The 18695-nt window shown below is 39.9% G+C and overlaps 1 protein-coding gene and 1 pseudogene across 3 annotated transcripts in view; one reads left to right on the forward strand and one right to left on the reverse strand.

Annotated features, from left to right (window-relative positions):
- The window catches only part of LOC132110792 (centrosomal protein of 170 kDa-like), a 42401-nt gene extending 35241 nt beyond the window's left edge, over positions 1 to 7160 (reverse strand). For all 3 annotated transcript variants that reach the window (XM_059517741.1, XM_059517743.1, XM_059517740.1), the window contains exon 1: positions 6973 to 7160. The gene's annotated coding sequence lies outside the window, so the exon portion shown is untranslated. The remainder of the gene's footprint in view (positions 1 to 6972) is intronic.
- A 416-nt stretch (positions 7161 to 7576) lies between these two features.
- Positions 7577 to 18695, forward strand: part of LOC132110334 (serologically defined colon cancer antigen 8 homolog) — a 45542-nt pseudogene continuing 34423 nt past the window's right edge.

Below are 18695 nucleotides of genomic sequence, written 5' to 3' on the forward strand. Positions count from 1 at the left end.
GGTTGCACCAATAGTTTCAGTTTCATTTTAAATATATTTTTTTTATGCCTAGCATTTATAGAAAAACAATAATGAATACTCCTAAATGTAAAGAAATTGTTGGGGAGTGAGGAGAACTAAAAAACATTTATGATGTTTGTAATTGGTAATTTTATTGGTTGGCAATTTGCGTTATTTCGGAACATAATAATCTCCATTTATACACAAATATCGTCAGTATCTCTTGAGAAAGGTAAAATCACTGAGGCATCACAAACTCTTAAATAATCAGTCTAGGTTCACTGCTTTTATCTATCTCATCAATAAAAACAATACTCAGAAATTAATTATCCATCATTCTGTTTCTCTCGCAAAGCACTTTGTTTGCATTATCCAAAAATTTGGATTCTTATTTCCAGAAACAAATGCTGCAACAATAAGCCTAAGGGCATCTGAGCCTCATTTCTCAAGGTATCTGCTACACATCTGACTAGTCACCAAACAGTATAGTGCATCTCTATATGCTTATGCTGGGAAAGAAATCTATCCACGGACAATCTCAATGCTTAAGAAGAATACAGTAAGTGGTCTTGATATGAATGAACAGTGGCTGGACTGTCATTCACATAATTCAAATTGATGTTTGCACTGAAATGAAAAAGAGTGGGGGAACTATGATGTCAGTTTGTAGGCAGATCGGCTTTTAGCATCGCACTGGTTCCCTCAACAAAATAGGATTAGGATTCTTGTCTGCAAAATAGGAAAATAGTCAACAGGATTTTTCCATAGGCTTTTGGATTATAGCAAAAAATAAGCTCTGTGTTCAGTCATAGTTCATGAAATTTACACGTTTTGTCAATCAAGATAATCTTTACAAAATAATATAACTTTTATGAATTTTGATGCCTAAATAAAAGCGCCACAACTTAAAAGCTAACTTAGGCTATAAATGAAATACTGTACAGCACACAGTCGCTCGCCCCCACCACCACACCACCACGCTTCACATAACTTTTTAAAACTTATTTTTAACACGTTCAGTGAAAAGGATTTAATCTGTATATGAATGGAATAATCATATGAGTTTACATTATGGTATGAACCCTGAGTCTCCGTATCATTAGGAAAACGATAAAACGAGCATCTTACATCCGAAGCAAAAAAACAATGTCGAACAACAATATAAAATTATTAATTAACTATTAATTGGTTATTCTGCAATTAACTGGACTATAAATTATACACTACGATTGGAAAATAATGTAAATTGATCAACTGTTTTGCATGATCAAATGTCTGTGATGGTGCCATGTAGTCCCATTTAGCAACCGCCTTTTTTAAGAAATGTAACGGTTTAAAAAAAAATCACGAGTGGGGTGTAACTGGTGTGCTTTATGTCGTAGAATAAGACGTGAAAGTATCTTGAGCTTGTGTGAACCACAGTCCTTATTTTAGAGGATTTAACCAAACTACCATACAAAAAAAGTGCTAAAATGCGAACTCACTTCCAGGTTTTTGCCTACAAAGTGACATCATAGTTCCACCACTCTATAGATATAGTGTCTTGTCTAAGCTAAAGCAGTCAGCGCTGTAATTGAAGTAACATTGCTAAAAATACTGACACTAAAAAACATATACATAAACAAATTGTCAGCTTGACTAATCAGATGTTGGACTATCATGATACTCCACAATGGCTTTATTTACATGTTATTATATTTTACTCATGAATCCACTAAACTATTACATATTACACAAAAGTGAATAGAGTTCAGTCTCTTTTAAAATAAATCATGAAATATAAATAAATTCACCTTAATTCAAACCTTATGTCATAAAATGGGGCTAATGCAGTAAAAGAAGCTGAGAAAGCAAATTTGGGGATGGTGTAAAAGTACCATATGGCCATGAGAGGCAGACTTCTCATTTACATCATCAGCATGTGGCAGCAGGAAGAAAGATCCATCATTAATCCAAATCTATTACACTTGTGACCTTATCAGACACAACAAAATGTGCCCGTTGGGTGGTAATAAACATGCATAATGACATATTTGACACAACAGAACCCACTTATGCAAATCAACAACCAGTAAATGTTTCTGACCAAAGGGAATTTCTGCTAAATGCAGACACTCATAATTTTCAAAGACAGAACGATACAGAATAAAAATTAGCTATTTATAACTATATGACTGAAACAACCTTTCAAACGTTTGGGGTTGGTAAGATTTTGTTTTGTTTTGTTTATATATTGTGACGAACGTCCCGACTCCACATCAGCGTTGCCCTGGAAACTCATGAGGAGCACCTGCTCAAGACAAGAGCACTAATGGCTGAACGGCCACACCTGAGGCTCGTCAACCCACCGGCAGATAAGTAGCGTTCTCACAGATGAAGGGAAAGAAGCCTCTCCATTAGAAAGCAAATGAACACGCTCTCTATTCTGTTCCAGAAAGCACTGAGTGACCGATCAGCCCCACCACAAGCACGGCACGGATTCACCCACACCTGGACACGACCGAGAGGACCACAGCGAGCAAGAGCACCATCACCATTCACATACTCACCTGTCACTTAATAAATCCACCCTCTGGGGTCTTAAACTAAGCTCTCTTTGTCACGTGATCCTTCCATCCCGCCACAATATTCAGCTCTCAATAAATTAGAATGTTTTGTAAATGTTCATTTATTTCAGTAATTCAACTCAAACTGTGAAACTAAAAATTGTGTATTAAATAAATGCAATGCACACAGACTGAATTAGATTTTGCCTCACATTTAACAAAAACCCAGCAATTCACTATCTCAACAAATTAGAATACTTCATAAGACCAATAAGAAAAAAAAAAATTGTGAATTGCTGGCCTTCTGGAAAGTATGTTCATTTACTGTACATGTACTCAATACTTGGTAGGGGCTCCTTTTGCTTTAATTACTCCCTCAATTCGGCGTGGCATGGAGGTGATCAGCCTGTGGCACTGCTGAGGTGGTATGGAAGCCCAGGTTTCTTTGACAGTAGCCTTCAGCTCATCTGCATTTTGTGGTCTCTTATTTTCCTCTTGACAATAACCGTAGATTCTCCCTGGGGTTCAGGTCTGGTGAGTTTGCTGGCCAGTCAAGCACACCAACACCATGGTCATTTAAGCACACCAACACAATGGTCATTTAACCAACTTTTGATGCTTTTTGGCAGTGTGGGCAGGTGCCAAATCCTGCTGGAAAATGAAATCCGCATCTTCAAAAAACTGGTCAGCAGAAGGAAGCATGAAGTGCTCCAACATTTCTTAGTAACTGGGTGCAGTGACTTTGGTTTTCAAAAAACACAATGGACAAAACCCAGCAGATGACATTGCACCCCAATTCATCACAGACAGTGGAAACTTAACACTGGACTTCAAGCAACGTGGACTATGAGCTTCTCCACCCTTCCTCCAGACTCTAGGACATTGGTTTCCAAATGAAATACAAAGCTTGCTCTATTATTATCAACATTAAAAACTGTTTTGCTGCTTAATATTTTTGTGGAAACGGTGATGTGATGTTTTTTTTTCTTTAAAGGATTCTTTAATGAAAAAAAAAAAAAAACTGTCTTTACTGTCACTTTTTATCAATTTAACGCATCCTTGCTGAACAACATTAATAACTTTCAATAAATTAATAAAATAAATCATACTGGCCTCAAACCTTTAAACATATATGTTCACATCTGACATATCTTCTGATTTTTAATCTGATTTTTTTTTCCAGTGTAATATGGGGGTGGCTAAGGGGTCATTAATCAGACAAATTAAGAAAACTGTGTGCATTTACTGTAACTGCCATTATACACCGAATCTATTGCATGCACTTCAATTACCAGTTACAATCAGTAGACCAGATATAAGCGGAGGGGAAACAAATAATGGATCACAAATATAGGTCAGAGCTAAAGAGCAGGATTAAGCTAGCCAGTGGGCATACAGAATCCAGACTGGCCTGAAATAACCTGATAGTCTGATCATCACACACACAGACAACCATTTATATGCATTTGAAATGCAGTGCTGACAGGAGGAGAGCAAAGAAAGCACTTAAGCTTTTATTTAACTTAAAAAATACATATATATTTTTGTAGGGTGGCTTGAGCTAGCAAATGCTCACTTATATACTAATTTTCAGATGAAACTATTTATAATTAATTGACTGCGAACTTGTGGCTTTTTTGTTAATCCACATTCATTTGGTACTTGGTCAGTCAACATGATCCAACTAAGGAAGTGATGCTAACTTATAAATAATTAATGATTTATGGTTCACAAAGCTAAGATTTTCTTGTGAAAGCCCAAGACTATGTGTTTTGGTCTGGGTCAAAGATAGTTGTTGCATTTTGTCTTAAAGGGGTCATATGATGTTGCTAAGTTTAAGGTTAAAAAAAAAACATTATTTACCACATAATGTACATTATTGTTGCTCCTCTATTCCCTGCCTTTCTGAAAAAGCGTTGATTTTTACAAAGCTCATCGTTCTGAAGAGCAAGGTGTGCTCTGATTGGCCAGCTATCCAGTGCATTGTGATTAGGTGAATTCCTCAAGTGTGTGACAGAAATGTTATGCCCCTTAGCATACTGTCATACTGTCTCCCAGCACAACCAGACAAAACCAATAAAACCCATTACAAACGAGGCATTTGTTGCATCCAGTGGGGATGGTCTTTTTATATGATGCATTGCGTATCGAGCCACATAAACATAAAACCATGTCTGCATTTGAGATCGGAGAAATGACAAATAACAAGCACTACTCTACACTGCTCAAAACTCAAATTCTGTAAATATAAAACATGTACTTACAGGCTGTGAGTCAGAAGCGCCAGACTCTCCTTGTAGAGTTAGAACTGCCTCACTTTACAGAACAGCCTTTGAGCACGGACCCATTGTAGGCTAGTATGCAGGTTCAGGAAACAGTCTGTCACACATCGTAACACACTGCGGGCTTGAGTGAGGAACGGCTTGCGGTCTTGAGAACGGCGCAGTCGGCGGATTCAACTTCACGTGTGACGACCCCGGGCTGGACTCCGCTTCTTCCATGGTGAAAGCTGATCCAGCAATCCACAGCACGAAGTTGATGTATTTCTTCAGCGACCTTCACAGATCAGCTCCAAGCATGACGAAGCGGATATCCTCTTTTGGAAGGCCAAACAAAGTAGTTTCGCTTTCACAACGAAACACACTGCACCTCCACAACAAGGCGGCGGTGGAAACAACAATACTACAACGAGAACAAGAGTACCGACTTCTTTCTTTGAGTGAACATTTGGGCGGTGTTATGCAAAGCTTCCCACATAGTGACATAGACATGTGGGAGCGTGTTTAAACAAGGCATTTTAGGAGGGGATGGACGAGTCTTAACTTTTATAAAGAATATCTCTTTGGATTTGAGACTTTAGTCTTTGCAACTTTACAGATCTTCTTTATGCACCAAGAGCTTGTAACACTCCAAATTTAATCGCACCATATGGCCCCTTTAACCGATTTTAACTCGGGACCAAAGAGATAAAAGATACCAGAATGGTATTAAATTAATTCCATTCATTTTTTTGCCAAGAGAAGAAACAATGAAAAGTATAAAAATTATATAATATTTTGTGAAAAAAGACCAGCCACATCTACTACTTTTACTGTCTACTACTGGTTCTGTCATAATACAGTGACAATTTTGCATTTTGGAAACTAAAAATATGCATTAAAAAAGATCTGGACACAAAATGTATAAACAAACAACTGGTTCATAATCTAGACTAAATACTGAGAGAAAAGTACAGATTAGTCAATCAAAATACAGTAGAGGAAATGTGCAATGCAAGAACAGCTACACCCAAAAGAGACGAAAAGGGTACAAACAAACACACCCTGCCCATTACTAATTTTTTGTTGTAATTTAGGCTGTCATTGTTTGACACTAATTTATTTGATACTGAAATTAAGTATGGGTAAAATTTACAGCCGAAAAAAGAACATATGTAAAATCAATTAATATTACGATAAAAAAGCAGGGTCAAAATGAAGCCATACATCTTCGGCCCTGCAGAAAGAGGTGGAGACCGCAAAGAAAACAGCCATTAATTTAACCTGCTCTCCAGTGGAGTTCAAATAACAACTGACACAACACACAACATAGCTGAACACCCTAGGTTTTGAGACACAGTGTGCAGTTTTAGGCTTCTATTCTAAACAACATGTTTAAAACAAACTCTGGAGAAGTAATAAATAATCCAGAAACCCCTTTTCAAATAACAGGCCTAATTCGTTTAGTAGCAAACCCTATTACACAGGACAATCCACTGTCAAGAAGATCTGCTATTTTGAAACTATACTGTTTTTCCTCTAAAACTAGAGATAGCGAACATAGACAGTAACAAGACATACATTTTTTAGCATTATTAATTGTCTTTAATTCTGCAATCAAAATAAATGTAGGCCAGATGTAGCAGAACAAAACAAGAGCCTTTGTCAAAACAAAGGATTCTGCACAGTGCCCTTCAGTGGCCGGCAAATCATGCACATCTCTTACACATCCGACTTAGTGTACTGAAATATTGTTGTTCTTAATGGTTCCCTGCGATCAAGAGCAAATTTGGCAATACTAAGCAAGATGCCATGCGTTCGGACAAACCGGTGACCAGTGCTTGTGTCCTCTTCGTGAATACAGTCAAACTCACTATTACATTCAACACATAAATTAAGATATCCGTGTAACGCACGCGTTGGGACGCACAGCGTTAATGCAAAAAACACATTGCTATTGTATTCATTCCATATGATCGAACTGGCTGGCTGTCCTGCTGTAACATTTACCGCATCCTGACCACACGATCATATCAGATCACCACAGACTTGTGGGAAAATACGTTTAACACGAGCAAATGCATTAATACGTAAGCGTTATTATAAATGCCTTATTGTTACATGCAATTAAAATAATATAAATATTCTTTATAATAACGTTCACTCACCCTTGGTCTTCTTTTCGCTGTCAGTTTTATCTCAGGTTTCAATGCAGCAGCTAAACAGTTTTCGTAGCCCAGCCCAGTGTGTTTCCCCACGTCTCCTATTTGCCTTAGTTGCTCAGCAGCAATATCGTTATTCCTAACAAATAGCGGCGACACACGAATCAGGCAAGTAGGACAGCGTTTCCAGTTCCAACACAGTCCGGTGGGCGTGTCCTCATGCATGACTGGTACTACTCAAAATAACAAGCATAAAATATTTTATAGATAATTTCTATTATTGACTTGTTTAGAATAAAATTTGGACGCAGGTGTTATCTTTACAATAATAAGCGTTTTTAAACAGTAAATGTTCAGCGCAACACTCGTTGTGAATACCGGAAAATCCCGTCTTGTAGTTTTTTACCCACCCTGACCTAGCCAATTTAATACTGTTAAGACTACAAGTCCCTTTTATCTTTGCGCGGTTTACGGAAGTGCACTTCTACCATGCAACCGTTGACGTGTTTTTGGACGTTGTTCATTGATAAGATACTACAACACTCTCAGTAACACAGAGCCTGAGAAATTGTGCGGTATATTTATTAACATTTTTAGTTTTATTACAATAATGACACCGTCATTGGACGAGGAGGAAGCATTAAGAGCATTGAAGAATACATTGAGAGGTTATGTTGTTGATTTTTCTGATGCTGCATTTTACCCACAAAACCTAACACTTAAAGTGAGTCTCTGACAGGCATTCATTGTGAACACTTACAACAAAATAATTTCATCTTTTGTGAAATGATGTAGTAAACCACAGAAAACAACATGTTTAGTAAATATTTAAACGTGTCACTACATATGTGACCCTGGACCACAAAACCAGTCATTAGGGTCAATTTCTCGAAACTGAGATTTATACATAATCTGAAAGCTGGATAAATAATCTTTCCATTGATGTATGGTTTGTTAGGACGATATTTGGCCGAGATACTACTATTCTGGAAAAATCTGGAATCTGAGGGTGCAAAAAAATAAATAAAAAAACTGAGAAAATCACCTTTAAAGTTGTCCAAATGAAGTTCTTAGTAATGTGTTTTATTAATCAAAAATTAGGTTTTGATTTATTTACAGTAGGAAATTTACAAAATATCTTTATGGAACCTGATCTTTACTTTATTTACGAAAAATCAATCATTTTGACCCATGCAATGTTTTTTTGGCTATTGCTAAAAATATACCCCAGCGACCAAGACATGTGATGCACTATAAGATATTCAAGTCAGGGTATCCTGATGTTCTTATTTTGCATACTAAATTCCGGGTATTTGTATAATTTCGATGTTTCAGAGCGAGCCAACCGTAGTATCCAGAACCTCTCCAGCATGCTGTCCATCCACAGCTCTGAGTCTGAGTGTTCAGAACCAAAGCAGCCGCAGGAGAAGCTCAGCCCTCTGCTGCAAAACCCTCCTATATCAGTTCAGCAGAGTGAAGCAGGTACAGATCATGCAGGAGGCATGTTAATCTGACAAATTATCAGAATGCAGGATTGAGTTTCATCCTAATAATTGTAGTAGTGTATTAAAATTCAGTGCATGCAGATATGTATGAGTAGCCTTATTTGTGAAGTATTTTTGTTCCAGTCAGTCAGCTGCATTCCTTGCTTCCTTGTCCTGTTAATTAACCAAAGATATTATCAGTGAATTTATTGTCTGAGGCATTCTATGAGTTTGATAATGGGGGTTTCCCCAGATAAAGCGAGTAGTATTCAACTGGGAATTTTGTTGCAATTCGACTGTAGTTGTAATTGTTTCCTCTCTAAAGGATGAACTCCTTGGAATGAAACAGAGAGTGAGAGTGGTGATTGTGGAGAATGAGAAACTACATCGGGAGCTGAAGGCAAAGGCAGTAGAAGAAACTATACACATATTAAAGAATACACATTTGTAAACAGCACGGTACGTATCTCTGAGGTCTTTAGTTATGATGCTGATATAAACAGCAAATGTGGGACTATAATGAAACATTTTATGAAGATATAAGTCATTTTATTGATAATTTTCAGTTAAACAAGTGCAGACCAGAAAAGACTTCAAAGCAAAGACCTGACTCCACTAATCAAGCTGAGGACCAAAAATGGAAGAAAGAAATGGTACTTTTGGTTAAACATTCATGTAGTTGTAAATTTGACATGAATAAATGGACTCAATATGCATTTAAATTGTAATTTCCATCTCTTTGTCTAACAAGCAGCTGAAGTGTCTCTATCAAGTGCAAACTGAGACTCTGGAGACCCAAGTGGTCTCCCTAAAGTAAGTTGGCTTTAATCAGTGGCCAAGCCTAAAACATCGGGTGGTCTGTAAAAAAAATCACTAAGTAAGTGTGTGTTTTTAGTGTTTTAATTTTCACTATAAGTACGAATCCAAGACCTAAAATAATTATGTAATTCTATTAGATAATTGACATTCATTTCAAATAGAATACTTTAGAGCATTTTTGTTCATTTTTTTGTTCTTTTTTTTTACAGTTCAAATGTTTGTGGTCGGTAAGATTTAAATGTTTTTGTAAGACTTCTCAGTGTATTGTAAACAAAAACATAGTAAAAAATGTCATAAACTGAAAATAATATTAGAATGTAAATTGTTTGTTTTATATTTTAATGTTTTAAAATATTCCTGTGATTTTTCAGCATCATTACTTATTATTATTACATATCTTTTGTAACATTATAAATATCTTCATTGCCATATGATGCATCCTTGCCGAATAAAATCATAAATAAAAAATTAAAGTAAAAATATAAGACTGATTTACTTTATGATTTTGGTTTTTTAAAACGAAATAACTTCACATGAGAGATACTGATGTTGTAACTACCTTGGAGCCAAACCGCTGGGTTAATTAACACTGATTGGCACCTTTGACCACCTTAATTGATCTCTGTGTGTATTCAGTCAATTATTGTTCCTCGCAGCAAGGTTGAAAGGGTTCTTGACTGGTCATGAAGCTAATCAGCTGCTGTCCTGATTATGTGTAAGATCAATACTTGCTTTCATTAACCTGATGAGATGCTTGTGTGTGTGTCTTTGTTAGAGAGTGAGATGAGCTGATGACAGTGCTCTGTTCTCCTGAAGCCCAGCAGAGAGAGCTGGCTGCCTATCAACAGGTCACACAGGTAGTGATGGTGCACAGAAGAGGCAAACCTGGAGTGTGTGACAACATCGCTGATTTGAATATGAATTTTACTGTTTTGCATGATCCTAAATGCTTATGGTGTACTGTTTAGACAAGAGGTATACTCATTGATCTTGACCTCCGGTCTGTCCCTATGCACCCGCAGGCATTGGTGCAGTGTGAGCACTTCCACAATGAGCTGACTAGACAGAGGGAAAGACTGGAGAGAGAGAGCTGGCATATGAACAGTAGAAGAGCTCCCAGGCCAGGGAGGCAGCATGTTTGGAGAGCAAGAAAGAGAATTAAGAACTTGCCCAGACTGTTAGTTCCTTACCATAATGCTTTCTTTTTTCTTTTTTCAAAAGGATTTGATGATTTGACAATGCTAGCGTATGCTGCCCTCTAGTGTAATTTTAAATATGGCACACAACTACAGTTTTGTGTGAAAAAGACTTCAGATTCAGTGCAAAAAATAAATTGCCCCATCATATTCTGCACTACTGTTTAGTAAATATCAGAAATTGATGAAATATTCAAGTTTAAACCAAACTAAAAAGAAGAAAACCTGAAGTGTTCAAAAATATGCCCCCCCCCCATGTCTGTTGGGGTCTAAAATTCTGAGACCACTAGAGCTCCTGTTATACATTCTTATGTTTTCACATTTACCTTTTATTTGAAATACATGTATGCTTTCATCCAAATTGACTTACAAATAATGACTACAATAAGCCTACTTTCTTTTATCTAATTTAAAGGTCCCATGATATGGATTATTTCCTTTTCTTTAAATGCTTTTTAATGTTTCCTTAGGTGTACTTATATTGTTAGTATGATTTTTACATTTAAAATTTAGAACTGAAAAGCATTTTTTATATCCTGATATTAGCCCTCTGGCTTGAATGCTCTGTTTGAAGGTGCGTGTCTGCTGTGAGACTCTGAGTAAACGACAACTGTTGTGATTGGCTGACATCTTTGCATTTGAAATGCGTATTACATGTGGACCCCTCTCAAATATATACAAAATGTTCTCTCACAAAATGCTTTCACCACAACTAACAGCAAACACATGAATACAGTAAGAGCTCCGTTGTGCAGCATAACAACGTCATTCATTGTAACGGCAGTTTGGGCAAGAGTGCAGATAATATATACTCGCGATGTGTGACAGCTCCGGAAAAAAAGGGAGCGTTCTTTGATCGCTCTCTAGTTAAATCACAATTTAAATAACAGATTTGTTTCATGCTACTAAGAGAAACAACGTGAAGTTGATCGTTTAGTCACTGGCTTGATTCACTGATGCATAAACAGTATTAAACGATTTAGAAAGAAAGTCTGTGTGAACTTGAATGATTAACTACACATCAGAAATCATTGATCACAGATCAGGCATTAATGAACACTGTTACTCACTGTTTGTGCCGTCTGTTTGTAACGCCTGAATTATATGTAAATATTTGGGCGGGCAAAGCAGAGAAAGGGGAGGTAACATTTCTCTTTACAACGTCACAAAGAGGAGATTCCAGATCAGCCCGTTTGAGCTTCTGTTTTCTCAAAGGCAGATAAAGATAGTAAAATCTCGATTTACACCGATTAAAATTTTTAGAAACTTGGGGACCACATACATGCTAGGGGAAGTCATATTAATGTTAAAAAACCTCAGAATGTTCATGTCATAGGACCTTTTAATGCATTATTATATTACAAATTATATTAACTGCAATTTGAAGTTTAAATGAAAAGTAAATTTCATATTGTAAAAAAATCTGTGCACTTTTTGCTTTATTTAATTTACTAATTTGATTAGTGACCTATAAATAATGTAGAATCTAAAAATATTTCTTATTCGTGCTACTATGCAACTCAGATTTCCCTTTTGAACAGTCTCTACCGTTGTGTTTATGGGGAAACTCCTGTTTACTCTGATACGGAAGTCTGATTTGTTCATGTTCCTGTAACTGCAAGAATCTGCAAGAATCTCAGCCTGCTGCTTGCCGTAGAAGAGCCCTGGCGGAGGAAGATCCTCTAGCAAGCCTTGCTTTGCGGCCATCCGGCGACTGTAAGAGAACATTTCTGAGCAATTTTCCTGCAACGATTGTTGCAAATGTCACACCGCAGTGTAGCCCGAGTGGGGCACCCTTCAATGAAGGTGGCCCTGCCCCTGCCACTCTCCTGTTTCTCCCCTCCTAGCTGCCTCGGAGGTTGACACAGTGGAGTTACGGTGCTGAGCAACCGGGTTCAAGTGTTCTTACGCTGACACAGGTCCCATGTGCTTCACTCTCCCTGCATCACTTTTTAAATATTTTTCCATGGAGCAGCTCCTCTCATCTGCAATGAGTGATTAGATTTTTTTAGGCGGATCAGAGTAGATTGCATATCACTGACAGCTTCAGATTGGAGGATTGAACATACTCCGGAGAGGATCCTGACACCCTTCTTCACAATGAGTTATCACAGACCGGTGCAGAGAGCAAACTGATTCACATCCTCACCAGGCTGTGGAAAATTTTGGCTTAGAATAAAAGAGCCTGGCCACAGTTGTTAAGATGAAAGTTTCCCGCTGGGCTTTCATCATCAATCCTCCTGCCTGAAACCTGGAAATTCACGATGAACTTACAAAGGCTTGGGGTGCCACTACACGGCACACATCCACTCTTCTAGTCTGCTGCTGTCACTTTTGTTGACGACGCTGAAAAAACGACACTGGGGTTGGACAAAATAACAATATAGCAATATATCATTGTCCTTGTCTGTGTGATACGTGAATCAGTACTCTGGTGCCAAAAATCTATATTTCAATTAATAAAATAAGGCGCTCTAAATAGATTTTCATACTCCCAGCATCACTACTTCATGGCATCTCGAGGTGGCACACAACACATGAATACAGGAAATGTGAACATAAGTTAACTAGCCTAAAAAAAGAGGTTTTAGTGGCAGACAGCAGTGTGAGTAAAATAATAGATGCCCCAGCCACCTTTAAGTTCAAAGTCTGGACCCACCTCTGCATTTGTACCATTGATGGGACGAACAAAATTGACAAAGAACTGAATCATTTGCATGTGCTTTAAAGGCTTGTCAGTTAAGTTAAACATTTCATTTGCGTGCTGTTCTGACATGTGCTTTTACTGAGTGTGTACACCTGAAGCAAAAGAAGAGAGTGAACCTGCACTTAACCTTTTTCACAGGCATTTTATTTTCATAGTTAGATATTGTGATGTATCATTATAGGATTGTCTAGCAAATATATAGATTATTGCAGAATTTCTGTATCATGATATTATCGGGATTGTAGGGTATCGTGAGGTACCATGTGATTCCCACCCCTAATGGCATGCTCTCCACTCAGGAAGAGGCAGTTGCTGCACTCCTCTGCCGCCATCTGCCTGGCTTGTGTCGGCCGCTCCCTCTGTTATTCCTCTGGGCCAATATTGGATCAAAGCCCATGTACTATCTCACACGTGGTGCCTGGGTCATTTTATCTCAGGGTAACCCACCGTTGCATCAGAGCTGTGCCCCCTTGGAAAAATTCTCAGCGTCTCCACGACATTGCAGCAGCAGCAAAGTTACGTCTTCTTTCTTTGCGTGAACATTTGGGAGGTGTTATACAAATCTTCCCACATCGTGACGTAGACATTTGGGGGTGTGTTAGAATGAGCCATTTTAGGAGGGCGTGGTTGACTTTAAATTTTATAAAGAATATCTCTCTGAGACTATAGTCTTTGCAACTTTACAGATCTTCATTATGCACCAAGAGTTTGTAACACTCCAAAGAGAAAGGAAAAACTGAAATTGCATCATATGACCCCTTTAAGAAATCAATCAAGCCAGTGAAAGAAACCTCATTGCTCTCTTAATGTTATCAAAATGCTGTCTCTCAAACTAGTGTACTGGTAGTAACTTAAAGTTAAAAATGACTGCTAAAAGAGTTTAATAATTAAGAAATTAATAAATTTCTTAATTTGAAAATTTTTGAATTAATTTTCAAATTAAGTGAAAATGCGTTTGCAATTTCACTTAATTTGTTTTGACTCAAACCAGAGATTTTCAGCAAGGGAAAAAAAACAGGCCTTTTTTTTTAATAACATGCATCTTTAACAATATCATTCACAATGTGAATTAATAAAGCAAATGGGGCAATTTTACTTTAAGCTTCAACATTATTTGGATGCCAAAATGTATCTGTCTTTAGAAATAGGTTAACTGGTTCAGTTATCTCTGTATGGAGAATGTTTAGGCACTAGATGGCAGTAGAACTGTATTATGAGCAAGGCTGATGGAGTTGATGCAGTAACAGCTCTAGTAGAAGTTTATGGAGCCAGTGGAAAGGCACAGCCAACATCACCCCAATGAATCAGTTTAGAGTATGTGAATTAACAGTTTTCTCCTAAACAGCGGACAGAAGTATTGAAACCTACCTTGGACTCTGCTTTAAGTTGCATTTATGCTTGCGTCAGGTATATGCAGGGCTGCGTTTTCTGTTGAGTCAGGCCCAGCTGAAGAAAAGGAGTCAGAGAGGTGCTCCAAACTGGGACATCAGCTACAACTGGCTGAGCAGGTAAGAGAAACTTGACCAGTATTTTTTTTTAAATCAAAATTTAACATAAACATATGTTACTGGTGCAAATTGGTATTTAGCTTGTATGTGAAAAAAAAAGAAAAACAAGTTTCAGCGAACAGAAAGGATATGTTTTAATACAAAAATGAATAATTGCTTAGTCTCTCTTTCTCTCCTCTCATGGGGTTCAGGAAGTACAGAAGTTGGGTGTGGAGCTGAATGGTTGCCGGCAGCTTTGGAGGATGCCCAGAGGGCAGAGGGCCGAGCCCGGGCGGTGGTTGCCGGTCTGGCTGAGGGACTGAGCCGCGCCCAGAGCCAACTGCACCTCACCAGGTAACCCCCTTAATCCTATTACATGCCACAACACTGCGCCTGTCCACTGGCCCCAGTGCAGTGCCAGCACACCGACAGGAGGGCAACCAGCACTTTATTAAATCACCACTAGCCACCGGCTGCCACCGCCACAGTCCACCACGCACCAGGAGAAGAGGGCCGGAGAGAGGGGCACATACTGTCTCACTCAATAACATCACTCAGTTTAGCGGTTTTAGAGTTAAGTTGAAATGAGTTAATACTTCTGACAGGTTTTCGCCTAAGAACTTTATTATTAATCTGATTCACATTGTTTCAAGTTATGTAAATCAATATGGGGTGAGTAGTGCATATATGGCTTCTCATACATTAATACATTTTCCACATATGTGCACATTTCACTCATGTTTGTAGGCATGATAATGAGCTGGCGTTAAACATAAATATATTTTGGTTGTTAAATTAAATTCACACCATTTAATTAAATCAAAACAGACCCTCTACATTGAGCTATCACTGTTTTTTTTTTTATCGGAAGATATCACATTAAAGATGTCTTATGAATCAGTGGCACCTTTTGTGTTGAATGCTTGCCTTAATGTGATCAAGCTTTGTATTTCTGATTGTAAATTTTATATGCGTCTTGGAAAAATCTCTTCAAACTCTGATGAAAATCGAACCAGAATAGGTGATAAACGAAAAAAAATATTTTTTCCGGTAACGTTTGTTCAACTAATCCCATTTTATTAAAAAGCAAATAGATTATAGCTCCAGACAAGGAAGAATATATCAGATTTAACACCTCCAACCCTTATTATTATTTATGAGAGAGAATGTTTTTGACACAGTAAGACACTTACATGGCCGTTGAGTGCAATTTAACAGTTTACAGTTCATTACTATAAATTCTAGTTACTGCCAGCAAAACCCAAAGGGAACGTCTCAGGTTACGAATGTAACCATGGTTCCTTGAGAGGGAACGAGACACTGCGTCCTCTGAGGGGACACTATGGGGAACACCTCGTCGTGACCCGTGTCTGAAGCATACTTTGAAAAACGCCAACGTGTTGGCCGGCGACAGCCTCTGACGTCACTACCAGCGCGACTATAAATACGCGCCCGTAGGACCCATCAATATCTTCTTCGTGAAGCTTGCGTCCGAAGCATGGCAGGGAGCTAGAGGACGCAGTGTCTCGTTCCCTCTCAGGGAACCATGGTTACATTCGTAACCTGAGACGTTCCCTTTCAAGGGAACTTCGAACTGCGTCCTCTGAGGGGACACTATGGGGAACAGTATACCCACGCCGCCATGCTGAGGGGAGTGCAGACCAGAATCATGGCAAACACTAAGTACCAACTCTACCGCTTTTCTCTTCACCGGGAGTCGCCCCTGGGACGGTCTGACGGCTGCCTTATGACATTATCCCTTACGGCCAAAGGCCTAAGCTACATACCCAACTTATCCTGTAGGGCCCTGGCCCGGGGTAGAGCTAAAGGCATGGAATCACAGAGATTCCTTTAAAGGGATACGGCTAAAAGCCTGGCACTTTCCTCTACCAAGTCTTTGCCTGTCACACAGGGGGCTACTGCTAGCTTTCGCAAAAACCTGCCGAAAGGGCTGTCCCCACAGCACTCTAGTAGCGGCGCCCTGTTCTAGATAGGTATCCGAGGATACCTAGGTGGAGTGGTGCCCAAGATGAACGGGGCTTAAACCAACTCAAGAAAGGGCACGAAGCAGCAGCGCGAAGCCCTTACCATCTAGGGATTTTAGAAAGAACGCAGAGACTAGCGTGCGAACTTACCACAATGTGGATTTTAGAAAGTGCGCAAAGACTCCCGTGCACACTTACCATAACATGGATTTAAAATACTGTTCTAAGGAGGGGTTCTCGTGGGACTCTGTCAGAGCAGCTCGTAGAAGAATGGCCCGGGAGCAGAGCAATTGGAGGCCTCAGCCCCTGCCTCAGCAGGATGCCTGCTCTCACAGAGCGTCTCAAACAGTATGTGGTACTGGAGCGCTCTGAAGAACCGGGAATCAGTCTCCCAAGAGAGGAAGACTCCGAGCTCCGAGCAGCATGCTCATAGGTGACCCTTTCAGAAAAGGGGAGCGCTGCTGAACTACCCGAGAATTGCCCACACAGCCCCCCCAAGTTGAGGGGGCTTGGGGTGTACAATAAGTACACACCGGTTGGATGAAGCCCAAGGAACACCGGGGCGAATCATCCCGAGAAAGGGAACGAAGCGGAGCGCGTAACCCTTACCATACAGGATTTTAGAAAGTGCGCAGAGTCTTGCGTGCACACTTACCACTTTACGTGGATTTCAGAAAGTGCGCAGAGTCTTGCGTGCACACTTACCACTTTACGTGGATTTCAGACAGTGCGCAAAGCGTTAACGTGCACACTGACCACCATGTGGATTTGAGAAAGTACACAGGCAAGCGTGTGTACTGAAAGGTTACCTGACAACCACAGTATGTGGGAGCTCACATTCAGAGAGGCCTGTGAAGCCTGCTACCTGATAACCACAAAATGTGGGAGTTCACCTACAGAGAGGCCTAGAGAGGCCTACTATCTGTTACCAGATAACCACCTCAGTGGAAACTGAAAGCAATATGGAACTCGACTCCAGGGAGGCCTGGTGAGGCCTACTACCTGACAACCACCAATCGCGGGAGCTCGCTTTTTAGGAAACGCACAGTATGTGGGAGCTAAATCTCCAGGGAGGCCTGGTGAGGCCTACTACCTGGCAACCACAGTATGTGGGAGCTCACCATCAGGGAGGCCTGATGAAGCCTACCACCTGACAACCACAATATGTGGGAGTCCACCCAGCCCCTCATGTTAAGGGAAGCGATGCTTGAGGTGTATAACAAATACACACTGGTTGGATGAAGCCCATGGAACACCGGGGCGAATCATCCCAAGAAAGGGAACGAAGCGGAGCGCGTAACCCTTACCATACAGGATTTTAGAAAGTGCGCACAGTATGTGGGAGCTAAATCTCCAGGGAGGCCTGGTGAGGCCTACTACCTGGCAACCACAGTATGTGGGAGCTCGTCTTCAGAGAGACCTGATGAAGCCTACTATCTGAAAACCACAATGTGCTATTTAGTGGAACGCACAATATGTGGGAGCTAAATCTCCAGGGAGGCCTGGTGAGGCCTACTACCTGGCAACCACAGTATGTGGGAGCTCGTCTTCAGAGAGACCTGGTGAAGCCTACTATCTGAAAAAGCCACAATATGCTATTCCGTGGAAACGCACAATATGTGGGAGCTAAATCTCCAGGGAGGCCTGGTGAGGCCTACTACCTGGCAACCACAGTATGTGGGAGCTCGTCTTCAGAGAGACCTGGTGAAGCCTACTATCTGAAAAAGCCACAATATGCTATTCCGTGGAAACGCATAGTATGTGGGAGCTAAATCTCCAGGGAGGCCTGGTGAGGCCTACTACCTGGCAACCACAGTATGTGGGAGCTCGTCTTCAGAGAGACCTGGTGAAGCCTACTATCTGAAAAAGCCACAACATGCTATTCCGTGGAAACGCATAGTATGTGGGAGCTAAATCTCCAGGGAGGCCTGGTGAGGCCTACTACCTGGCGACCACCGAACGTGGGAGCTCACCTTCAGAGAGACCTGGTGAAGCCTACTATCTGAAAACCACAATATGCTATTTAGTGGAGACGCACCGTATGTGGGAGC

This window comes from Carassius carassius, chromosome 30 (assembly GCF_963082965.1).
Source record: "Carassius carassius chromosome 30, fCarCar2.1, whole genome shotgun sequence".
Classification (NCBI taxonomy): domain Eukaryota; kingdom Metazoa; phylum Chordata; class Actinopteri; order Cypriniformes; family Cyprinidae; genus Carassius; species Carassius carassius.